At 40.0% G+C, this 26,379-nt stretch overlaps 1 long non-coding RNA gene across 10 annotated transcripts in view; it reads left to right on the forward strand.

The window, feature by feature from the left end:
* LOC115493382 (uncharacterized) overlaps positions 1-26,379 on the forward strand; it is a 127,200-nt gene that overhangs the window by 42,170 nt on the left and 58,651 nt on the right. For 8 of the 10 annotated variants that reach the window (XR_012053576.1, XR_012053580.1, XR_012053581.1 and 5 more), the window contains 4 exons: positions 4,232-4,305; positions 12,784-12,906; positions 19,885-19,955; positions 20,586-24,403. This is a non-coding gene — a long non-coding RNA (uncharacterized lncRNA). Of the gene's footprint in view, positions 1-4,231; positions 4,306-12,783; positions 12,907-19,884; positions 19,956-20,585; positions 24,404-26,379 lie in introns of those variants that run through there. The other 2 variants (XR_012053588.1, XR_012053591.1) reach the window with 1 other exon arrangement.

Raw genomic sequence — 26,379 nt, forward strand, 5'->3', positions numbered from 1 at the left:
CAACACCCCAGCAACTGTACAAGGGAGGGCAGACTATTTTCATGAACTACAGTATTATTTCCCTCTTGCTTAAAGCCTGCCATTTGCAAAAGGACAAAGCCAAAACAAACTCCTACAGAGAGCATATTCCTGTTTAGCATTTCCTTCTTAAGACCATTTTCTTGTTTTGCACAGTTTGCTTTTTTGTTTTAGTATGTATTTATTATTGCTGGCAGCTGATAAAACTTATTTCATTATTTCATTATATGAAGTTCTGAGCACTGGATCTACATAGACTGCTTTCTGGTAGTGTAAAAGAGTTATATGAAACTATCAAAATTTCTTCCCTAAGTAGTTAAAATCTTGTTTACAGGCAAAGAGGAAACATACCTTATACACAAAGTCAAAATTTATCATCAGTACAATAGAAATCCTAGGAGTCTCATCCAAGAATTGTTATTATTCCACATATGAATGTTATGAAAAGAGAAGAATAAGTCTGTGCGGAAAATGTTCAGTAATAAAAAAATAATGCAGTTAAATTTTTACAAACATACTTAGTTTCTACCTCTTTTCATGATGTTCTGCTCACCCTTCTGGTGTTCCTCTTACCCCTTGGGTTGGGGGTTTCTTTCTCGTGGAGACTCTGTTCTCAGTGACTTGTCAATACCTAAAGTCCTTTACCAGGAGCCAGTACAAAGTTCACTTTGAAGTTTTCCTCTTTCTCTGTGTTGGATTCTTTTGGGGTCACTTTTATGTGTCTGCTAACATACTTTTACAGCCAGGCTTTATTTCACTGGTCTGCACCTCTGAGTCAAAGCCTTTTTTAAAGGTGGATTTACATGTGCTCAATACGATTTCTTTGCTTGATTATCCCAAAAAGCAGAGTAGCCCAGCTCCAGGTCTGTGTTTCTTTAGCTGTGGGGCCTTTGGTGTCAAGTCTGTGTTCCATATTTCATCATCCCAGGTCTCTTGCCCTCCAAACTGAGCTCTGTGTCTCTCCTATCCTGCCTGGCCCACATTTACCAGAACTGGTGAAACCATGGTAGCACCACAGAAAGACAAACAAAAGTAAAGCAAATCGGTCAGAAAGTCCTAAAGAGTTGGAGAAATTGGTGTCACGACCAAATCAACTGAAAAAAGGCTGCAGGCAGGTCAAGAAAAGTTCAGACAGAGCAAGTTCTGACACTTTGCAGATTCAGTGAAAAGTTTATGACCACAGCAATGCAGTATTACAGATCAATATAATGACAGTATGTTCTTACATAATATCTTTTCACTTTTCTTAAAGACATGAAACGGGTTTGTCTTCTTTATTCTTTTATTGTAAAACATTATTTTGCCCCCCAAGTAATTCTACAATTCTCATAAATACCTTACTTTGTTTTGTGATCTTCAGTAAAATGACAGTGATAACAAAATAGTTATATAATGTAGCATGCATAGCTTGGTGAAATGCATCATAAGGGACAAGGTGCTAAACTTCCTGGTTGTCACCTTTCTAGACAGAGTTTCTTGCTATTTTATCTTCCAGCATTTTTAGTTCTGTGATCCAACATGGCTCAAAATAAACCTAGAAGTTATAACATATAAAGAAATAAAAAAAAAAGCTGATAGGGGCTGAGCCTTGTATAAGCAAAGGCAACAACTGGTGAGACTATTCTGTGCACTATGCTTTAAAAAGCACCAAATGCCCAGAGCCCATCACTGGATTATGCACCACATGTCCACCACAATTAGATTTAAGGAAAATTCATACTCTTATTTCCAAAAGAATGGTATTTAAAATAATGGTATCTGTATGAATATATTGTTTTGATCTGTTTCCTCTTGCTTCCAGTAAGTTTTTGGACTATTTCCCATATTTTGTCTATTTCAAAATAGGGCAACTCACCCCAGAAACTACTGATTTCTTACTGAGGAAACATGGGTTTAATTCTTATAAAACAAAGGAAAAATCCCATCAAATACAAGAAAAACCCAGACAGAAATCTGCATCTGTCTGGTGTTTGCTGGGCTGCTTCTCAGGAAACAACTTGCTGGACAGAGTGTTCAGTGCTAACCATTACAACAACCCTTATCCAGATGAAAAAAAAAATACTAGAAAAGACAGTGCAAAGCCATGAAGTAGCTGGTGAATTTTTCAGTCATAAGACTGTTCTGTTTCCTTGAGGGTTTTCCTTCCATTTAATTTCCAGTATTTTTTTAATTATGAGATTTCATATTGGAAAACATTTCTTTTCTCTGTGGCACATGCATAGATATCTTACCATCAAATACTGTATTGGTGATCTGTTCTGAGTGAAGAAAACCAGTTCTTATTCTGTTGCTACTTTTTGGCTTCAACAAGTTCTAGATATCCCAGGCAGAGGGAGAGGACAATACTGCAAGATGCTGCCAACATATACAGTGAGCATCAGCTTCTGATCTGATAAATCTATGATTATCCACTCCATTTATCTCAATGAGAAGTGAACTTTTAAATTTGCATGGTCCATTAGGACCTCAAGTGAGCAAGGCATTTAAGCATGTGCTGAAATCCATCTGTATTCAGGAAACCAATTAAGTACATGCTTAATTTTAATGATGGATCCTGTACTGAGGGCTATAAAGATAAACTGCCTTTAAGCTTGGACAAAGTCCCCTTTCTCTTTATTACAAAAGAAAACAAGGAAGCTCAATGCAAGAGATGGTGTTAGTGCAAAACAAGGCTTTTCAATTTCAGCTATCAGGGATTGAAACAGTGAGGATGAACTGTAATAACTTTAACCTAGAACAAGTGGTGTTAATTCACAAAACTCTGCCTAATGAGACAGGGCAGTTCTGAGTGGCAACACGAGCTTCTGCCCCTTCTCTGACTACAGAGGCAGCCTAGGGAGATCAGCACAACTAGAGGAGAGCCAGCAGTCATTCTGGATTTGTGCAGCCAGGCCTAGAATTCCACATTCTCCCACAGGAGACACTATAAAAGCACAAAGCAAATTAGCTAACGGAACATTTCTTCTCCTGTGCATTTACATCTGCAGCTTTAATCATTCCATTAACAGTGTCATAGATGCCTCTATTTTGTTTTCTAAGCACTGCTATCATCAGGACCGACCAAAGATATAAACTTGTTATTTCACACTGAGATACGTATGATGCCTATTGATGTCGAAATTAAAGGTTTCTGAAGAAACAGTGCTGCAAAATTATTATTCATTCACTTAATTGCTCATCTGGTTCGAGTTGACTATGACATTTCATAATATATTCTATTTCACCCTCTTCACCACACTGTGCAGGGCAGCTAAGTATTTTGAAAGATTTAAGGAGGTATTTCTATTCATGAGGGTAAAGGCAATATGTAGACATTCCTAAAAAAGGTCTGAATCAGCATTGAAACAAGTTAGAAATGAAGCACCAGCTTATTAAAAAGGAGCTTTATTGACAGATTATTTTAGCAAAGCCACCAGTATTTGAAATTACTGGGAAGTACCCAGCAACACCATAAAATTACATGAGGAGACAAACACCACAGCCTATCTCTGCAGGCGAGAGAAGTAACAAGCCGAGGCTAGCCTATCCCTGAAGGACTAATTTTGACCTGTATTAACCACTTAATCCAGGGAGTTCAGTTTAACACCATTAGAAAAAGCAGAGCACATGTTTAACAAGTGAACAGACAAAAAAATACCTCAAAGCTCCAGCTCAGCTTGTACTACTCAATAGAGCTGTTAGAGCAACACTGGCCTAGGGCACATGACAAGCAGTAGAACAAGAAGATAAAGAGGTCAGCAATACATTTACAGATACTAACATTATACTTCTGGAAAGTATTTTGTGTTCCCTTCTCAAATGTACACATTGGTAAAAGGTAAAGATTAATTTCAAAGCAGTACATTGATGGGCTGATTTTTTTTTCAGGAGACAACTATAATAAGAAGGACATTTTTAGTACCATCAATGCCCAAAATTCTGCAGCATGTGGATGTGCAATGGCAGGAAAATTCATCCTTATTTTGCCCCTCCCCTGCCTCTTTGTTAACTTTTCCATCCTGTGCCCCAATTCCCTCTCCTTTTCCAGCCACCAAGTAAATTGATCCAGACCTACATGCATGCTTTACTCTCCTTACAGATGTTTTATGTCCTTGGCAGTGAGAACCTGTGATGGCAGCCAGCGTGAGCCCATGTGAGTACTGGGGTCTTCAATTATCCCCCAGGAACCAGGAGAGCTCTCATAATTCCCTTTTTTTTTTTTTTCTTTTTGCAGTCTTCAAGATTTTGCTGGGTTTGCAATGTGCCAATTATTCCCAGAGAAATGGAAGAGACCTCACGTTTCCTTTGGTGAGAAATAGTTAAATATTTGCTGGTTCAGACAGGAAGAAAATGTGCTGAATTTCTCTTAAATTAACCCAAGGTGCAGTGGGCCAGAAAAGAAAGAGAAGGTCCCTGATTTCCAAGGGTGTTTATCCAATGTTGGCTTATTCCAAAGCATAGAAAACACTGCTACAGTCCCAGGAGCAGCTCCCATTTTCTTGTCTGTTGGGTGACTGCCCACACAACAAGGCTGCTGTGTGAAAGAAAAGGGGGCCCACCTCCTCCTTTGTAGGAATCCGTGGTATTGAGATGATCCTGAGATTGTAGAAAGTCTCTGTCTTTCTGCCCCGTTGCCAAAGAAGAAGCCATAATTCGTCTGTGCTGGTTTCAAGGTTGTTTATTCTGTTTATCTCTGACATGTTCTGTTGCCCTGCCGCAGCTCTGTCCTGCAGGGCAGCGTGTGGGGCTCTGCCCCTCAGTGGGGTGTTACAAACATTATATACCAGGAACTACCTGTGCTATATTTACAATAATGTGCCAATATCTGTCACCTACGTTGAACAGCGTGTCCCCAGCCTAAACCAACAGAAAAATGCCAACACTACAGTGAAACATGGAGGGCATGAAGAAGGAGAAAAAGGACAAGACACACCCAATTTCCTCCATCTTGTGCCCTTTGGACCCCTAATCTAGAATCCTAAAATTTTACTTTTGTTTTACTATCAAACACTCAGAGCTTGTAATTCATCCTGTAAGATTGAAAACTCTTTTCCATGGACAGAGATCACAGACAGTGTCTCTGGGGGCTCTGTACAGGGGGGTTCCTGACCCCCTGCCAGGGTCCCAGACCTTCCAGGGCAGCCAGAGGGAAGCCCTGGACTCCCACACTCCTTTGGTCATCTTTTAGAAGAAAACCACCTCTTGCCTCTGTATCCTCTACATGCCCTCCAAAAACCCACAATTCAGTCCTCATTTGGAGGGAGGTTTTGTTTCTAGGCCCCAGCTGACACAAGCTTTTCTTTGAGCCTTTGAGAAATGCATCAATTCTTTAGATACCTACAGAGACGTGAGAAAGTTGCCAGTGGTGTTTGGGCAGGGCCAGAATTAGGATGCTAATCAGTGGGTTTGCTCCAGGGTGCTTGGATGTGGTTTTGGATCATGTCCCTAAGCTTGCACGTAGGCAGGAGTTGTGTGACAGAGCTCTCATCAGCATTTCTCACTGCAGGAACCTTCAGCCTTGCCACAGAATCTCAGCTTTTTTCATTCTGCCTTTTATATGTTTCTGAAAGAGTCCTAAAAACATATGCTTTTAATCTCCTTTGAGTCATCAAAGAGTTTAAAACAACACTCCTGAGAGCCTGGGGACAGAAGTGATGCTGTGCCACCATGAAATCTGACATTTTGCTAAGGTACCACATGAGTCAGTGTTTTACTGCAGATTTAATTATTTTGCTATAATCAGAAGTCTGAACACATTAACTTTTCAGAGCCCATTGTTGAATGAGAATGGATATGGCTGCATCCTGCAGAATGCAGACATTCTTCCCTGCAAAAGAGGAATACATTGATGGTGGTGGGGAGAGGAAAACCAAAGCTGCGTCACTGAGTCTAGGAAAAAATAGAGAGTGCACAGAAAACAGAAATATCTTTCTACTAACCCTATTTGGGTTTTGGTGAGAGAGATGATAGACTGACAAGCAGAGGAGAAAATACTCCTTAGCATCTGCCGTGACTGTAGGATGGTGAGAACAAAGAAAAACCCTGTGTATCCTTTCCCATTGCCCTGTGTGTCCACAGCTATCCAGCATTTGGATTCTGTTGCAGCTCTGTCTTCACTGTGTGAAGGCTTTGTTTCTTTGATCTTGACGGACTTCTGCTCTTTGAATGATTTTTTTTTCCTTGGGTAATAAAAAGCCCACATGTTTCTACTAGTAAGATTTTATGCAAACCGCTTCAGAACAGGTGCTAAATAATATTTACAACATGAAAAGGAAAGTTTGATCCTGATAAAGTCATCCAGTGGACAAATGACCTCAGAGATATGCCCAGAAATGTGTTGGATCTGCAGCCAGCTGAAAAGTGTGTGGGTGCCATGGGCTGATGTTAAGTTGTGCTGCTGTGCTAAACTGCACTGGTGTTCACCACCTGTGGAGCTGCTCCAAGGTCAGGAAGGAAGAATGAGGGCAATAATTAGACATCCTGTTTTTCAATTATAAACCACACGGTAATGAAAAGATTTCCAGAAGATCACTTGCTGTATTATTGGGTTGGGTTTTTTAATTGGCTCTTAAAATGAATTCTGCCTAAGCGACTAACTGGGCAGTCACTATTCAGCTTGGGAAGTGCCAACAGGCTGGGGTAACCAAAGCAAAAAGGATTGAATTGATTTTCATATTAATAGGAGAGTTCATTCTAGAGAGAAAAGGTTAATTTGCTTTTCAGTGAGTTTATGGAGGAAGTGCTTGTGGTCAGGGTGATAATTTGTAGCTAAATCACATGTTTAAAGGCAAAAGTGATTACAGAAAAGCAAGGGACAGCATTTTCAGTATTATGCAATGGAATTGTCAACAGTGTTTTCTGTGCTTTCTTCTTCCCCAGGCATAAGGATTTGAGAAAGAAGTCAGCACAATAGCCCTGTCATCTGTGGCCTTATTTTTCCTCTTCACATCAGATATCTTAAGAAATGCAGAAGCAGAGACAATGCTGTCTCACCCAGTTTTAATGCTATTCATGCTTATGGTCTGGGAGTTCTCCTCAAATACACATGCCTTTTTTTGGGCTTGGCTTCCCCACAAAGGTGCTGTCTGTAGGTATTTAATTTTTAATTTATTTTTTGTTAGCATGCAAATTCTTGAGATTTGTGAGTTTTTAGAGACGTAAGTAAAGCAATTTATGCCTAATATGATGACTTGACATTAAAAAATGATTGCAAATATGGATTTGGGTTTCTTTCTTTAGTTTTAGCCAAGAAGAATCTGTGCTAATTAAGCAACTGAGTATGAGATGGGCTAACTTGTTTCTTTGATATGTCTAGGTTTAGGAGTTGAAATTTGGGATAGTCACCTCCAAGGCTGAGTAACAGTGGTAACTGTGCTGCTGATTTAAGAGGTGGTGCGACAAATGTGACTTGAGGAGCAGTGACAGCAGCTTGCCCTACCTTTGATACTTTATTAAAGGCTTAAGCAAACATGCAAACCTGCACAAGTCCAGCAAACAAATACCCAGCAATGTTTGCCCTTTGGAATTTTTTCAAATAACATAGCACCTTTAGAACTGTGGGGTTTGCTACACCTGATGTAGCTTGCACAGAAAATCCCAAGTCAGAGAAACATCGAAAAGGGCCACACTTTAAATTTCTGTCCCTTGTGTGCATGTTTGAATTTGCAGAGCTAAAAACTACTTGAAAGTAAACTTTTTGTTGTAGCTGTTCTGTGTTAGACTGCAGATATCACAGATATCCTCAGCTCCATGACTGAGGCTCATGGGCTGCTTCTTTCTGGTCTCTGCTCCTGTGTGGGGGAGGCAAGAGCAGGGTTCCACTGGTCCATCTCCTTGGCTTAACCTTTCTCCCCCATCTCTCAGCTCTTCCATCAGGCTGGACAGATCATTCACCTGGTCACATCTTACACAGCTTTCATCTCTCCTGCTGTCCAATACCACTGCCAGGTTCTGGCATTCCCTGCAGTCTGAGACTTTGGCATCTGCATCTTTTCCTGAGGGCTCCATCTGTGAGGTTTTCTGAGCCTGGTTATATGGGGATACTTCAGACTAGAACCACTTTAAACTCATTTTATAGTACAGAAACATCCCTGAAGAAATGAGAAAAAAAAAAAAAAAAGAAAGCAGACCTGCACTTTATAAGCACTCTCAGATGACATGTACAAAAGTGCAGGTATTTTCACAGACTATAAAAAATGGAGTTCAAACTGACCAAGAAATAGATAAAACCAGTAATCTTCAGGATGCTATCTGCAGTAAAGATTATGTATTGCAGATTACAATCTATGCTAAAAAGGGTATCTTCTTTGCTATGGCAAAAGAATGGTTGAACCTTCCACATTTCCAAGCTCACATGTGGGCATGATAAAATCTTAACAACATTCCATTAAATATGCCTTTGCAACATCTATTCTGCCTTGGCTAGATATATCTGTGAATCCTCCCTTTGCACTGGAGATTAAATAAACTCCCTGGACAGCTGAGAAGAATTAAAGTATGACCTGATAGTTTCTCTGCTTGACAATAATATTGTCTGTTGGTTTGTGCTGTATCCAAGATACTGTTCTCTGGTCCATGCTTAGATATTGATGGGTTTAGCTGATCATTTTTCCTTTCAGTCTCAAAATATATTTTACAAAACGTTGCAGCAGGTGCTTTCTAGGCTTTGCACAGGGGTGCTTAATGCAAATATTTCCATGTATCCCCTAGCTAAAGCCTTGAAACTTGTTTCTGTCTTAAAAAAACAGCAAACAGCAGTGCTGTCACATTTAACCACTGGTGCCCAACATTTTGACTGAGGCAGGGTTTGCATCCTGTAAGAAGATATGGGAAGGTTTTCTGACTATTCCAAGCTTCTCTTACAGGACAGAATATCAGCTTCTAGCTGGTCTCAATGCAGATGTGCTGACATCCCAGTAATTTTGGGTTAGGCATCTGGACTGGTGATTTCACAGGGAAGGAACTCTCTGCTACATGCTTTGAAGCATATTGATGCTTCTTAAAAATAGCCATGGTCTTACAGGTCACACAAGTGGAATACCCAAATTCTAGTTTGGTGTTCATCAAGTTGTGGGAAGGGAGAGGCTGTGAGTGCTCCTTTGGAAAAGGATAGAGGAAAGCTGGCACAGGCTTGGCTCACAGGCTACAGCCTGCTCCCTGACCTGAGATGCCTATGAAAAAATGTTTTCTCTTGTATTGTTTATTTAATAAAATCTTCAGACCTCTCATTTATTTAAGCTTTACATCAAAATCGCCCAGAATTTCTTTAAAAAACAGTATTTAGTCCATAAATGAAAGGAGCAGGTGACTGTGATGTGTCCCATAGGAACCATCACTCACCTCCAAGGCTGGTGAAGAGAGAGGGGGATGCAGATTTGGGGAAACCAAGAGATCACAGATGGATTTATCACCCATTACCTTTCTTATCCTAAACAGATGGCCCAACCCCAAAAATAAGGGAGAGCATCTGCTTTCAGAATTTGGATCTGTGTGCCAAAAGTAAAATTCACACTTCCCATGAGAAGGAAAATAGTGACAGGATCCTCAGAGACTTTCCCTCCTTAACCAGTCTATGGAAAATGGATGGAAATTCTAGGAAATAGGAAGTAGGCAGCAGGAACAGCTCAACTCCCTCCAGGCCCCTGGATCTAGCAGAGATGAAAAGCTGAGCATCACCACTGATAACAACTCAGGCTGGCTCTGCAGGAGCTGAGGATGAAAGGAAGAGCCATGAAATGCCCAGGTGCTGCACTAAAACAGCACAGCTGGGGAGTGATTTGGGCACTGCTGAGACCCCTCCCAACACCAGCACTTGGCCCCAGACCTTCAGAGAGACCCAGGGCAGAGGGTGAGGGAGGAGGCAGCTGTGGTGTTCTGGTTCCTGCCTGTTTTGTTTATGGGCAAGTTGTGCTGTTCCAGCTTCCTGGAGCCCGTTGTGCCATGCAGATGGAACCTGCATGGAAAGCAGTGAAAAGAGGATAAAGTAGCCACAAAGTGTGTGGTGGCATAACACAGATGATGAAATACAATCATGGCTGCATAATAATGGTATATGTTGTAGTAGGCATAACAATGAATTAAGGCTGCAATGAATATACATAAATTCTCCTCTTTTAAATATTTTTTAAATTTTATTTTCATTAATTTCTGCTGGCTTGGGAGCCATTCCTGTACACACTTCCATATGCCATAAAGTCATTTATGCACCACTGGAAATTATTTTAGATATTCAGGTCCATGTTACTAGAAACTGCCAGTTGATGACCGAACTATAGCTTTGGAATCCAATTTAAATTGGCCATTTTAGCACAAAGCTACACACTTTTTTATTGCAAATGGATAGAGGAGTTATTCTCCATTGTGAAGCAAATTATATTTTGTTTATCTAGCGTTTAAATGTCCACTGTTAAAGGAATAAAAAAAAAAAAAAAACAAAAACCTGAGGTAACAAACTAAGCAACATCATAGATTGGCATTTTCCTCCAGTGCGGAGAAACTGCATGATGATTTTAAAGCACTTTTTTTCCTCCATTTTTGGGCACTTTCTAACCTTTCGTTGCAAACTGCTCATATTTGAATTCATCTTTCTTAGCTATGGCTGATTAAAACTGGAGGCAGTATTGCAGATGAGGTCTAAGCAGTACCCTTTAAAATGGCATGAACTCTCCCTCATCCTTACTGAAAGTAACCTGTCAGAGGCATTTTTGGATTGTCATTGCCTTTTCACAGCACTGGTGGGTCTCAGTTGTCCCATGGCCAATACCCCCAGATCCTTCTCAGCATCAGTCATCCCTAGCTAATGATCTCCCACTATAGAGCAAAACAGTGATAATAGTCCCTGAGCCCAAGCCCATTTACCCTCTGCACTATAAAATTTAATTTCACTTCTATTACTTTTTCCCCTGAGGTCGTGCAGTTCTCCCTCCCGTGACAGCCTGGTGCTCTTTACACTGGTGCCTCCTCATGGTGTCATCAGTGAGTTTCATCTGTGCCCTTTTTGACCATGCCAGTGCCCCTGAAATAAATATTAAAATAAATATATTTTTTTAATGTATTAAATAAAGCCAGATCTGCTCGCCATTGCACTGCTTTATTAACAGCCACAAAACCAAAGTGATTCCATTCCTTTAACAATGACATTAAACAAGAAAAGAGCTTAGGTAAGTACAGATATCCCAGACATCCCTACAAGAGCCCCCCTTGCCATCACAGACCCACCTGGGATCCAACCCTTACAGATCCAACAACATCCCAGTGCTGGGGGGTCCCAGCAGCATCAAAGCAGCACCAACCCCACCTGGCTGGCAAGCCCCAGGCCCATGGGAGCAGTCAGAGAAGGAAGCAGAGGCAGGGCACAGGTCCTGCAAGGGGTGAGGACAACAGATGTCTCATCTTTTTATTTTGATGATCTTCAACTCATCTTGCCACTGGCTTGAAATGCCCACGTGCAGGAGAAACATCTTCATCCTCCTCCAGCTTTCTCTCTGGTCATGTAATACACACACTTTAATCTGAAGAAAGCCCAAGTAAGTGAAACTCTTATGGCCTTGACTTTTATTCTCAGCACCCCATGCAGGTTTCCTGAAAAATGGACTGTTATAAAGATTTTTCAAAGAAATTGGGGTCACCTGCTGCAGTGAACTGAACATAATTGGGAAGCACTGTAGATATCCTCTGTTTGGAAATGCATTGCGTGTGGGTATGGCTAGTTCAGTTTTATATGTGTTTCTGGCTTCACATGCTATTTTTAAGAGCTGTAAATGGAGCAGGTCCTGCCCCCCTCCTTCCACCCTCTCCTCCTACTCACTGATTTCTCATCCTAAATTAAATTGGGTACAAACACTGTAACAAATAATTTTCTCTCTACATTATAAGAAGATAGGCACAGACAGAAGTTCAGAAACATACAGCATGTAGCATCTTTGCAAGATAAGATCAGCACTGCGGCTTTCTTTCACAGGGTTTGCCTTTAAAAATTGTAATTATCAGCTTAGAATGTTTATCATCCCGTGAGAGGGATACTCTTACCACTGCCTATGAAGAGCGATGTCTGTGATAAAAGATTGACTTTATGTTTATCAGAACCTTTTAATTGCCCACAGCAGGCAATCCTTAAGGATCTAAGTTGTGGTCCTTACAAGAATTTACACCAAGAAAGAAAGATGTCACTATCACTTGAGAAGATGTACATGTTAAAGAGGATGCCTCTCCTCCAGCCCAAATTTAAAAGTGGAACTAAGAGGTTGCTGGCTTCCCCAGTTTCCTTTGTCCTCACAGGAGAAAGGAGCTAGAAAGCAAATATCCCTACCCTGCTGGCTTTTGCCATTTTCTGCTTTTTGCACTACTGGGGCAAGTCCAGCAGTCCTGGTTTGTTGGATCAGGAAATTGATAACAGCAGTCCAGACACCCCTCTTGTCTCCCCCAGCCTTTCATGAGTGTCAGCCCCAAAACAATTTGCAGAAGCTGACAGTTCCAACTTGCTGATTTAGCCCAAACTCAAGTATTTCTATCTTGTGCCAGATATTGCCTGTTTTGCAGAGCCAGATGCCAGTTTGGAAATGGCATGTCCCAAACTGCACAAGTGAATGTTCCTCATGTGAAATTTCATGCAGAAAGAAGCACTGCACAGAAGAGCCTCCTTTGAGGTGCAGAGAGTGCTCCAGGTGTCTTTAGAGCACAGGTTGAAGTGATTGGGTATTACTACTGTAAATCAGACTTTCCAAGCAGCTGCCATTTGTTTGCAGCTCTCCTCTGAATTCTTGACACTTTTTCTTCCATTTATCACAGGTCTCAGGACCATTTTCATGCTCAGTCCAAGTGGTTAAGCAAGAGATTCAGTCTGTTTCATCCAGGAGAAGAAACTGATGAGGGCATCAACTTGGAGATAATTGTGCATCTTCTCAAGGAAAGGTAAAGTCTCCTTTTCTACCACTTTAGAGGTATTGGAAAACATGCACTCAAATCTCCTTTCTGAAAGGGCCTCCCAGGGCCTTTCCTTGGGCCAGACTCACTTTGCACAGCTGGGCAGTGCTGGTCAATAATCACTGCGTGTCACCTAAACACTCCTGCTCCTTACAGAACTGTAGTGTCAGCCCAGCGCTCCGGCCACTGGAGTTCCAGTTGCTCACATTTCTGGACTGAACAGGAGTGAGGCTCCTTCCTGGCCTTTGGAGATGACCAATAACTCACCTGCCTGCTTTAAGGAGCTCTAGAACTTCTTCAACCGAGGACAATGATCTTTCCCACCATTTCGACCCAATCTGCAGTAACATCCGTGGTGCATGTCCCCAAAGCCACATGGCAAGGGAATGGCAATCCCTGGCTCTGTAACTTCCAGCCAGCTTGCAAAACACAATTTAGCAGCTAGGCTGTCTACTTCTTAAAAAAATGTAGGCTGATTCTAGGTAACAGGGAGTTCATTCTGGTTTTAAAGCATTTCTTTGCTGTTCTCCTGAGGAATGGCTGAACAATTTGGATTCAATATCAAGGTTCTTGCTGAAATCCCATTTTGAAAGCTGCAAGTGTTCTGATTCCCTTGCTGCTCCTCACACACACTGTGCATGTATTCACCATCCACTTGCCCTTCAGTGCTTGGCAGCTTTTGCTACATTCAGCCCACCAAAACACAGGGGCAGCTGCAGCAGGTGGTGGCAAGCTTCATCTAACAGAGGCAACTTTAAGGGCACCTCTTCAGGAAAAGCAGATTTTTGCTCAAGAAATAGAATATGAAAGGGTCCAGATACCAAGGGTAATGAATCTAGCAATAACATAGCTCTGCTGATAATGACAATTTTTTGAATAATTTTTATTTGAATAGATCTGCCTGCATTACCAATATCTACGGTGTTGCTTGGTAACTATTTCTTGATACCCAGAGACTGAAAAACATTTTTTTCAAAACTAAATTATAATTCTGATATTAAATTTCACATTTTAGTGGTTTCAGTCTCCTCTGTATGGCTGTTTAGCCACAGCAATATTCCTGGTAATATTTTTTTGGGTTTTTTTTTAACTTTCCTTTCCAAAAGGTGCCAAGTGAGGTTACAAGTAACTATTTCATGCTCCTTCCTTGGAAATATGTTGATATTTTAAGAAGAGTCAGTAAAGCTGTAAAGTGAGAATACAGGTGATCTCAGACTCAGGTTGCACAATTCAGGATGAGTTTCAAAATTCAAGTAGAAAATAGTTCTAAATTATCATTGGGTAGAAATAAAATTGCCACATAAAGTAGTAAAGAAAATGGTATTAAAGTGTTGCATGGAAAATAGGTGAATATGTTTAAATATTAGGCACACTTATCTGTATTTATTTTGCTATTGGTGCAGTGCCAGCATTCATTTATTTTCCAGAAGCTGCATTGTGTGGTCATGAAGATAAAGGAAAATAATAATAATAATAACAACAAATGTAGTACTGTTGATGGGATCATAATTCAGTAATGAACAAAATGCCACAATGCTCTACTAAATTACTTGTCAAAATTTACCTCAAAATATAAAAGCTAATTAAAAAGAGGAAGGAACAAACCCCACTATGCTGCAGTTTCAGAAGTGTATCCACTGATTTCCTCACGTTGCAAATTTTAGTTACAAAGTCATGCCTTCACAATTTTTTTAGGATTAACAAATTCACTTCTGCCTTCTCTGCTAACGAGGACAGCACTACAGAAGGTGGTAGGATGCTTGTAAATGCCAGGGTTTTGTTGATTTGTGGATACTTCTGTGACTAAAGGAATGTAGCAGTTGTGTGAGACGACCCCTAATATCTCTTTTGCTCCCTGACAATGCCAGATTGTGCAGGGAGCTGTGCTTGAAAATTAAATTCCCACCTCCCCAAATATATGCGCAGTGACTTTCTGAAACATGATTTTCACAAGTACCCACACTTTGTTCATTTGCTTTCTCGGTGGCCTCTTTTGACTGAAGGCTTGAAACTGGAGGCTCAGGGCTGTAGAAGGTCAGAAGAAAGCAAATAACAACTTGTTTTACAGCTATTGGTAGTAGCAAAAGTTTAGCTGATATGTGGGTAAGTGATTGCATCATTTCTACTCCATAGCTAAAAGAAAATAAATCTTGTGATCACTTTGGAAAAGCCTTTCTCTGGCTTTGAGGAAGCAGCAAAATCTGCATGGTAGATAACTGAAGAGTTCTGATTTCTACAAAAGTCCTCAGCCACTGAATGCACTTCCTAAGAAATCCTCAATTACAGCAAACTAGACAATTTGAAGGGGACAAGGCATTTCTGTCAAGGCTGTAACATGTAGAAATGGAGAACACCTGTAGAAAAAGTTGCAACCTGAAACTTCCCCCAGCTCATTCCCAGGTGAAACTGACTTCTGACATTTTAAAAAAAGAAATGGAAGGTTTGTTTGTCCCCAGGGCCCAATTGTGTCCTAAGTGCCACATTCCTATGGAGGCTATGGAACCTTCAGCCCTGGAAATCTTTGAAAAAACAGATCAGACAGAGCTGTCTGGAGTGACATCTGCAGGCAAGCTTGCTGTAAGACAAAGGAACCCAAAAGTCCTGGTCTCACTCCTGTCATTAGATTTCTAATATTATTAATAGCATTTAGTAATAATTGCACTGCAAGATTTGTCCTTTTTACTGCAAATATGGGAAGCATTTAAGCCAAGGCCAGCTATCTTCCAGAAGAAATGTTATATTTCACATATTCTGGGCTCCAGAAGAGACTCATGAGGAGATTTTTGGTCTGTGCTACAGAAAAGGTCAAGCCCCATGGCTGCAATGATCCCAGATAATTACGGATTCACAGACTATATCACAGCAGTTGCTTATTCATTGTTTAACTACAGATATACTTAATATTGCCCAAAATTCGACACCATGGGTGTGGCACAACTTCATCCTCTCTCACCCAGAATTAAGGCATCTGTGATTCTTCAAACGGCTGTGGTGTGGTTTGTTCAATCACACAGCAAATAACTGGGACAATAAGACGTCTCAGGTGTAGTCTCCAGGGTACTACCATCCCAAAATACTACAAAAAAGTATGAACTCCATGCTAAGAAACAATAGTTGAGAAATTGTGAGTTCTCTTCTTTTGCTTGGGGTGGTGGGGTTAAACTCCTAGGGGTCACATCAACATTTTTTATAAAAACCATTAAGTTATCCTGAGGTTGTATAACTCAGTCTGGTGGAACTTTTCAAACAGCATTTTCCTAGAGTGAGCCATGCTGCTGAAAAATTTAAAAAATTCCTTCCCTTTTTGCTGAGGGGAAAAATGACATATTGTTGGATGGCTTGGTGCTTCATAGGTGTGATAAGCTAAGAACTCAATACTCCTCCCAGGTTCTGGGAATTTAACATCTCAAGGCCTCATTCCTTCCAGAACCAGAAATTACTGTTGTTATTTTGGTGATCTTTTACAATTAGTCTTTTTCCTTGTGTGTTTTTATGCTTTTGATCACTAATATTGCACAGTTTATTTCTCTGCTTTTACTATTGTCAAGGCTAAAATAATATGTGGGAGAGAAATGTGCTCAGAAAAGACAGACTCTAGTTTTATTTCTCTGCTCACACTGCAAAATACAGCACACAACAAATCTGCAAGCAAATCTGGATTTGTGACTTATGTGGGCCATTAATATTTAATGCATGCAGTATCTACTCTTTTGCAGGTTTGTCCATATTCTATTCTAATGTCCTGTAAACAGTCTCCAGGTAATTTCTGTCATCTCTGGAGCAAGAAACTGCTATGTATACAAAATTCAAACTGTGCTGGAGATGAGAAATGATGGCAGAAATAAGTGCTAGAGCCCTTTGGTCCCCCTTCCTCTCTGCAGCAATAAATATATTCAGAAAGGCAGCGCTGTAGATTTATAAATGTTAAGATTCTGAGTGAAGTCAGACTAATTTACTCTATGAACTTCTCTGACATTATGAAAACTTTACAAAGAGATCATTGTATGTGAAGTATTAAAATACTATAATTTTAACTTAAAAACCCCACTCACCAGACATTCAAGTTCCTTTCTGTATATCTGCTGTGTTTTGAAGCAATTTAAGAATAAGTGGGAACAGCATAAAGATGGCAAAATAAATTATGCCTTTTGAAGTTTAGGAATAACACCAACATAAAATAAAATGGTATGAATCCATTTTTATGGATTGACTCTGGCAGCTAGGGAGAGGAAGAGTAGAAGGGGATTGTTGTGAATGAAGGGATGGTGAGGAAGAAGAGACAAGTGGCACTGGAAATGTCTAACAGAGTGACAGAGGGGTTGAGCCTTGTCCCAAGCTAATGCATCATTTGTCCTGGGGGAAAATTAATTGATTGGGTAAATTCAGGAACTAAGTACTTGCAGATTTGAGAGTGGTGATTACAGACATCTCACCAGCACTGGGCCACTTTCAAGGTTTTTGGCTTGAAGCTGCAAGAGGCAGCACATGGCTCCAGTGGGCAAGGAGGGCACTCTGCACCACTGCCCACAGAGCCATGGCAGCCCAGGCAGCAGCACCAACTGCAGCTGCAGTTTCAGACCTTTTCCTCTGCTGATAGGTGGAACAAAGGGAAAAAAAATCTCAAAAGGAGACAAAGCCCAGAGGCTGGATCATGATCACCTGAGCAGGTGATCATGTCAGTCAGGACAGAGGATAAATAGGGTATTTATATTTATAACTAGGGGAGTATTTTCCCTCCTGGTGTGAAGCTCTCTGCTGGCAACAATTGTAGGCACCACTTTCCTAGCTTCTATAACAAATCATTGATGACGTAATTAGTTCACAATGGTGCTCTGCATCTTTTGGCCTGCTACAGACCTGTAGGAGCTTTGCTCCCCTCCCTATGGTGATGCCCCATCGATTTTAAAATCTTGTCCTACCCTTGGTTCTCATCTGAGAAGGTCTCAGCAGCCACCTGAGACTCAGCTAAAGGTCACACAAGACATATCCATTTTCTGTGTTTGCCTGGAGGACCCGACCTCTTCCATGTGCTGATCAGATGATTGCTCCCACCACTTTCTAATCCTGAGGGGAGCAATCGAGTGCAATCCTAACAGCGATGTATCCCTGCTTTGTTCAGCTAACAAAGGTGCCTATCCAAATTTCAGCACCCCGGTTAGGCTGTGCTGAGACTTAGCTTGGATACTTTTCTTCACAGCACCATCTAGTGCTACTTATGCAACCCACAATTTTCTTTGTCCTTGCCTTCTCTCACATAAATACACAAAAACACATTCATTTTAAAATAAATACAGAATGGACTCCAGATCTTTCAAAAAATATATATACTTGAATAAATACTGAGGAGTTCTTTTTCTCTGAGGAAATAATGAGAGAAAAAAAAATCATACCAATAGATATGCAGGGACTTGCAGCCTAGAAACAATGCTGGTGAAGTTGTTACAAGAACCTCAGCAAAGCAGGAAGCTAAACTAAACTGAAGTATAAAATGAAGTAAAATGCTGCTTATTTAACTATGTCTTTTGTCTGGCCTAAGAAACTGTGTATGGTAAAATGTGGGTTTGCCTAGATGGACTTCCTTGCCTTTTATATGCCTTTCCCATATTTTGTAACCTCAGAAACTTTTTCTAACCTCTTACCTTCTGCTTAACATTAAAACATGTTTAACTTCACTAAATAATGAATGCCAAAATAAAGATTGTCTTTGCCAATACCTCAACAACCTTCATCAATTACAGTGTGAGTCCTTGCAGGAAACTTTTCCTCCTTGATGATCATTGCTGCAAGAGGCAAAGATCCCACAACCTCTCCCCCTAAACTGGATTTGTCAAAATGGCAAAAGTAAAGGAATAAAAAGGGAAAAGAGTCAAAATTAAAAAAAAAAAAAAAAAAAAAAGAAAAGAAAGGGAAAAGATAAAAAAGCCAAAAGGGAAAGGGCAAAAGAATAAAGGAAAAATACAGGGCAAGAGAAGGGAAAGGGGGGAAAGAACAAAAGGGGGAAAAGAAGACAAGGAAAGGGAAAGTGAGAAAAAGTAGGTACAGCCAAGAAAGAAAACTGTTTATTTTAGCTTTTAAATCCTGTTTATAACAATTTAACCTTTTCAGCCATTCTGAAAATTGCCAAAATATGGATAGGGAATGCAGCCAGACATTTGCCATGGGGTTTTTCCCATGATCACCTTGTACTGCTACAATAAATTCCTATGGAATCTCCTGGAGATCACAGTGGGAACCAGCTGGAGAAAGCTGCAGTGAATGCCAGAGCACTGCATACTGATGGGAGTTGGATGTGCAAGTGTTCTCCCTCCACTAAACAATGTCTAGTGGAGTCTCATATTCATTTATTACAACTTTGTAATTTGACCTTGACAGCTTGTAAATTTTCAGGACACTATTCTTAAAAGCAATTCAGTTGTGTTAGGCTTTCAAATCACTGGTTTCATGACTGGACTTTATGGGCAAAGGTACATGTTTCAAATAGCTTTTGTGTAAAATCCCTGCAGGCTATGCCAAAGGCAAACTAATGACCACTGGTGGAGCTGCAAATGGAATTGGATAATATATTGATACCAGCAGTAAACAGTATTCGATTTTAACAGCAACTAGTATAGAATAACATGTCTAATTTAATTGATGAACCTAATTTAAACATTGGAGAAACTTGACACAGAAAAACTAGTTGCTGTGTTGTTCCTGCACTTTTATTTTCTGCCCATCAGAAAAGAGGAAGGATGTTACAGCAGTTCATGTTAATTTGTTCATCTGCTTATGCTGTTGGTATTTCTTGCCTGATCATGGCACTTTTGCAAGTAATTCTAGCTGCTCTTAATCCTGATTCAAATAAACAATTTATTTTCTTCTTAAAATTTATTATCATTGATCAGAGTGCAAATAACACGTTTTTGCTTTTGGCACTTTGTACAGCCATAGCTAAAGTTACCAGCCTTTTTCTATTTCTCTCTGCAGAGAAGACCTGTGGCTCCAGAAGTGCAAATTCTCTTTCTTTGTGAGCAGCTTTGCCCACACAAGTAAATCAAGTTAAGTAAATTCACATGCTCAAGACCTTGGGACCAACTGGGACCAGGATGATTGTGTACAGCTCAACTCAAAAGTTTCTAATTATCTTTTTCCTGTGGCAGACATTTTAAAGATTTTCAAACTATTTATATTAATAATTGAGAAAGCTGAGGGTCTGAGCCTGCCTGAACTGCAATTCTAGTATAAATTTGAAAGAGAACAAGGGGTCTTTACTAGGAACAAACAAAAATATCTAGATTTCTTTTTTTGGGGGTATTTGAATGATGACCTTATGAAGTATATTGAAATGAAAGAAAGAAACATTGTCCAAAGATTTTGTACAAAATAAAATAAGCATTAGTAACTTCAGACTCATTTTCAGGCTTTATAGGCCTGTCTTGCTTTACATGTACCTTTGCTAAATGAAAATGGTCACTATACTGTTGTAAAACCTAGTTAAATGGGAAAATTTCACTCTGGTAACCACTGAAAGACAAAATGTACCATAAAACAAATATATTCACTAGGAAATACCTTTTATTGACTGATAAGAAAAATATTTCTGACTTTTATAGGAAGAATAATATTAATGCTTTTTTTTTTTTAATATTCCTTTGTGCTGGTTAAGTGTGGCTTTTGCCTGGCTTTAGGTATCAAACTTCTCCAAGAGCTCCAAATCCTGTACAGAGTTAGAATCCCCCCAGTCACTGAGAGTGAAAGGGAGGAGGTGTTTTACTTCTGTGACCCCCATATAAAGGATCAGTCAGGCTTCCAAGAGCAGCCCCTTCCTCCAGGTGAGTTGGAATTGTGTTTGTGGGTCAAGATGATGATGAACAAAGCAGCACTGCAGAACAATCAAACCCTGCATCAGCTGCTCCCATGGCATTTTTGGTGGGCAACATTTTTCTTAGTGAAGCTCTTCTGTGTGTGCTTGGATACCTGCAAAGCCCAGCAATGCCAGGGGATTCCTGAGCTTTAGCAAAGTAGCTTTTAACAAAGCATTTGCAGCTAAAGTTAGGTTTGTTAAATCAGAAAAGGGGTAACAAAGATCTTGATGACCATCTGGTTTTAATGATAGCAGGAACTGGCACAGGAATGGGAATTCTCCTGCAATGCTTCACTTATAGGATCAGAATTTTCTGACCAAAAAAAAAAAAAGAAAAAGAAAAAAACTTAGATTAGGGAAATTCTTTTATAGCTCTACTATTTCTGTTTCCCAAACTGTGCCTAATGAAAAGACAGATGACAATTATTTCTGTTCTGAAAATTGGAATTTGAAACACTCAGAGTCTTTTTCCCTTCACAAATCTACACTGAGATATTGATAATCGGGATACTGATACATATATGCTATTTGAGACAACACTTAAAACCACAAGTATTTCAGGCTTAATAGCAGTAAAAAAAAAAAAGAAAAATTACTCTGAATCATCAATAGCTGAAAGTAGAAATTCTTTGCATGCATGCTGAGAAAAAATAGATTTGGAGTGGAAACATTTTTGACAAGTATGAGTCTAAGAGTATTTGAAGTAGATGAGATATTGATTCCCCAAAACAAGTAAATAAATTCAAATGCCCAACCATTTTGAACTTCAAAACTATCTGCAAAGTTAACAATGTCACACTTAGAAAACTGATAACAAAAAAAGTCCTTTCTATACAATTGCCACAAAAAATGATTTCTCTCAGTTTTCCTTTCTGAGGACAGCAGCAGGCATGGCTGGAGAAAAAGTGCACAACCTCAGAAGTGGTTCCTGGACTTTGAGGTCCAGGTCAGATCAATCTGATAAACAAAGATGTTAAAAAATCTGCAGTTAGTGTCCAGACTGGCTACTAAAATAGCAACAACAGCAAAAAAAACCAACAAAAAAAATCCAAAACCTCCATCAAATCTCACTCAGGCTGGAGTTTCAACCCATTAACTGGACTGTCCCTGGGAAGTGAATACGGTTAATTTGGTAGCACACACTCGATGAGAGCAATGGGGAGATGTTTTCAGACTGACAGCGGGTCTGAGCAGTGCTGCACGCTCCGTGTTCTCCAGCAGTGAATCTGTTCCAGCCCACAAAGGTGTGTTCAAGCCCTAAGCTGGTGTCCTTTGCCTTTCAGCTGCATTTTGTGCCTCACACCAAGCTCCATGCTCTCAGGCTGTAAAGCTCAAAAGGAGCTGTTGGCACCTAGCTGCCCTGGCTCGTGGCAGCAGCACTTTTATTAGCATTTTTATTATTCCTCTGCAGGATCCCACTGCTCATGCAGAGTTTGTGTGCAATAACTCAGCTTGCAGCTAGGCAGTGATTTGGATTCAGCAGCAGCTCTGATTTGAAACCCATGAGCCAACAGCCCTGTAGGTCACAGCTGCCCTCAGCTCTGCAAGGCTCAGTGCTGCTTCATTCCTGCCCCCAAGGGCTCAGCAAACTCCAAGCACATCTCCAGGTGTGCAGAAATGTCTCCATATACGTTCTCAAAATCTTAAAAAAAAAAAAAAAAGTAGGTGCAAGTATAGACATAAATGAAGGGTTTCAATTAAGACCTTAGAACAGACGAGACTTATCAGAACAATAAATAGTAACAGTGGTAATTCACATGTCCTCTGAACAGAAAGAGACTTGGCTTTCTCAGGATTTCTCCTGAAAGAAGCTGTGAGAGAAGAAGAGAAAAAAGAATAGAAACAATTCTTATTTCATTTGCTACTCCCTGGAATGTGGAATGTGATCTGGGGATTGTTTAGCCAAGGTGATTGCTTGATTGGAGTCTGGTGAGGGTGTTTTGGGTTCATTGACCAACTGGATCCACGTGTGTGTCGGGACTCTCAGGAGAGAGTCATGGGCTTTCTAGTTAGAAGTTATATAGTTCTTGTTAGTGTAACATATTTTTAGTATAATACAGTATAATAAAGTATAATAATAAATAACAAAGTATATAATAATAATATAATAAAGTATAATACAGTATAATAAAATAAAATATAAATTAGTCTTCTGAAATCATTGGAGTCCTGCACATAATTCTTCCCACCGGCCGGGCATCGTAGCACCAATAAGTAGCTACAACCAAATTTGCCTTACATCCTTTGAATAGACCAAATCTTTTATAGCATTAAAATTGCTGGAGTGTAAAATAGCAACACTTAAAGCAAGCAAGAAAAGTGCCATAAGCAAAAAGAGCTGCACTGAGTAGTGAGAGACTTTAAATTTTGCTGATGGGCCTTTGTGTAGAAAACTTGTAATGCTGTTTTGCTAAATAAAAAAATATGTACTATAGTAGGGCTATGTAACACAAAGTAGTTAATAAATGACAAAGTTAAGAGAGTTTCTTTGTAGTTGTACTGAGAGGGAGAATTGTGGGAAACATAGTAAAGGTAAGAAGACTTTCAGAAGGATGTGAAAGCAGGCCTCATAGAAAGAGCAGAGAACTTAGAGCTGCTAAGTCAGAAAGTAGGAAAGTTACAATAGTACAGCAAGCAAGGACATGAAACAATAGATTGAGTTTTAGGCTTGGCTAAGATAGACCTTAAGACTGCAGAAAAATATGCTTAGCAAGATAGTAGAAGGTTTTAAGCTTAATAATGAAGTATTGTGTATTGTTAATAGAAAGAAGACAAGCAAGCATTGTGTGAAGTAGGTGTACGTGTGATTTTAGTGATTAGCTAGAACAATTGTCTGTAAGCTTTAGCAATATGCTATTGGCTAGAAAGTTTTTTAAGTGCTCTGTAACAAAGAAATCTTTGGCAGAACATGAGCAATTGTCTCGTCCATGTAATGAGGCTGATGCTGCAATAAAGCTCAAGGAACTTATCCCAGCAGTCCTCTCCTGTTTGTGCAAACCTCCAACACATATATCTGTCAGTTCTCAGACCAGAGCTCAGGGGTGGGATGGAAAGAAGGGGGAAGGGGAGAGAGAGAGAATGAAAATTGCCAATAAAGCTCAGTAATGTGAGAGGGACATATCGTGTAGCTGAGCTGAAAGGCTCAATTAGTTCTCCAAGGTTTATTTCATTCAAAGACTGCAGAAGCATTTCAGCTGCAGCAGCAAGAGCAACCAGGAGGCTTTGCAGGAGCAGGTTTTGGGAGCAGGGGAGCTGCAGGGGTGGCTTCTGTGAGAAGCTGCCAAAAGCTTCCTCCATGTCCAGCAGATCCAGCCCCTGGTGGCTCCCAGGGCGGGTGTGCTGCTGGCCAAGGCTCAGCCCAGCAGGAATGGTGGGAATGCCTCTGTGATAACAGAGTTAATAAGAAGAAAAAGTTGTTGCTCAGATGTAATTGTGGCCAGAGAAGAGCAGGATGAGAACATATGAGAGGAGCAGCCCTGCAGACACCCAGGTCAGTGCAGAAGGAGGGGCAGGAGGTGCTGTGCTCCAGCTGATAACTGGTCAAAGATGAGACTTGATGATCATACAGGATTTTTCCAACTTAAATTATTCTTTATTACTAAGTTTAGTTACTTAGCAAACTGAACATAATATACAATGAAAGAGAAATGAAAATTTCTCTTTCATTGATTCTTTTCATCTCTTCTATTTGAAAAGCACAGCCCTGGCCTATACAAAAGTATAAGATGTCACAGAAAGACAAGCAAGTGTTGTGAAAAGATATACCTGTATGCAAATATAGTGCAGGTTATGTGGAAAGACAAAAGTAAATCAAATAAAATCCATTTAAAGTATAAACTGTCACTGCAGTTCTTCTGGAGAAGGGGTGGATAAGGAGCAGGAGGAATAGAATTAAAATGTGAACCACTTCTATATCCCTCCTTGTGGCCTTGAGTTCACTCTCCACTTGTTAGGGGTGTGTGGTATTGATTTCCCCGCCCTGGCAGGCCATTATGGATGAAGCAGAGCTGCACTCTGACATGCTCAGTGCTGGGAATTGTGAGCAGCCTTTTGAAATGTTCCTACCAGGTGGCTGCAGCTTTGCAAACCACCTGCTGCAAGGCTGAGCCCTTCTGGCTCTGCTTTGGGCAGTTTTCTGGATTTAGCTTATCAATAGGCTATCAGTGTATCCAGGGACTTGTTTAGATTGTGTCTGATAAAAATGGAAAAAAAAAAAAAAAACAACAAAGAAGAAGACTTTGCATTTATGAACTTGGAAAACAAAGTTAATAAGCGGAGCTGAATACTTCCTACAGAGCCCTGTGAAGGTTCTGTGGTCACGGTGAAAAATCCAGAGTTCACACTTACACGCTTAAATTTGAGTGTACTGTAAGACACCTGATGAATCATGCCCTTGGAATATAAAAGCTTTCTGTTGACTTTTTTTCCCTTCAGCTCCAAAAATTGAAGTTGCTGTATCTCAGTTTCTGAAATGTGGTCTTCTCAGAAATACATTTTCCCAAAAAGAGAGTTAAGGCAGGCAAGCATTTCAGGTATTCTTCTTCAATAATCTCTCATGAAAAACTACAATTTTTCTGTCATTGACTCACTATAAAGCAACTCTGGATTTATTGTGGCTAGTAAGCCTCAAGGATAAGTACACGTTCAATTGTGAAATATGAAACAGAAATGAAAAAGGAAAAATATCCATCCAAAACATATCAGCAGGCACTGGCTATCAAACCAGGGCTACTGTGTGACAGAGTGTGGTTTTCTGGGAGTGTGCTGGTAAATGGTCTCTGTATAGAGATTTTATAAAGTACAACTCAAAGTGGGACAATGAGCAGGCAGAATTATAGGTTTTTGGGGTTTTTTTTTAACATCAGAATTGGAGGAATGTAAAAAAGAGAAATCTGACACTTTTTTTGGTTTGTTAAGTTTCTGTTTCCTTGAAGAGCTGGAATCTGTCTCTCTGGCTTGTTGCCTACATCTTGCTACAATGCTCAACATTTTAATTACGTGGTCTCTTTGCAGGCACTTCAACTCTGATGTATTTCAGAAGGTTTTATACCTTTGAAAAGCTGGTGTTCAGCATCTTCACATCCACTAGATGTCACTCAATAGTCATCATTTCCAGCAGTGACATAACACACACATACCCACACACAAAAAGAATAAAAGGCAAAAAATATTTTTTTGTCTTCAGACTCAAAACAAAGTTCTTTCAAAAAATTTTATTCACTGTTTAAAGTTAATGTGTGGTGACTGAAAGGTTTTCATCATCACTTCAAAAATTAAAACTTTTAGATTATTCCATTAGAAGCACTGGTTGCCACCTGGAATTTATATATTCCTTTAACATAGTTCTTTCAAAGAGAAAAATTGAAAAGGTAATTTGGAAGGTGGTGGACTTGATGTTAATGGATAATTGTGCCTCTGGACCATGACCACACTGTTCAACATTTTGATCTGCGTGATGCCTAATGATATTTATCTTCAGTGATGTTTTTTAGCTTTTATGTCTATACTCTGTGGGGTTTTGCCTTTAGGAGCTGCTTTGAATCCATAACCCCCAAAACAGCCAGGATGGATGGAATTTCTCTTACTCTGCTTGCAGTGGTGAGTTTTTACCTGGGCAT

The sequence above is a fragment of the Taeniopygia guttata genome, chromosome 1 (genome assembly GCF_048771995.1).
Source record: "Taeniopygia guttata chromosome 1, bTaeGut7.mat, whole genome shotgun sequence".
Taxonomy (NCBI): domain Eukaryota; kingdom Metazoa; phylum Chordata; class Aves; order Passeriformes; family Estrildidae; genus Taeniopygia; species Taeniopygia guttata.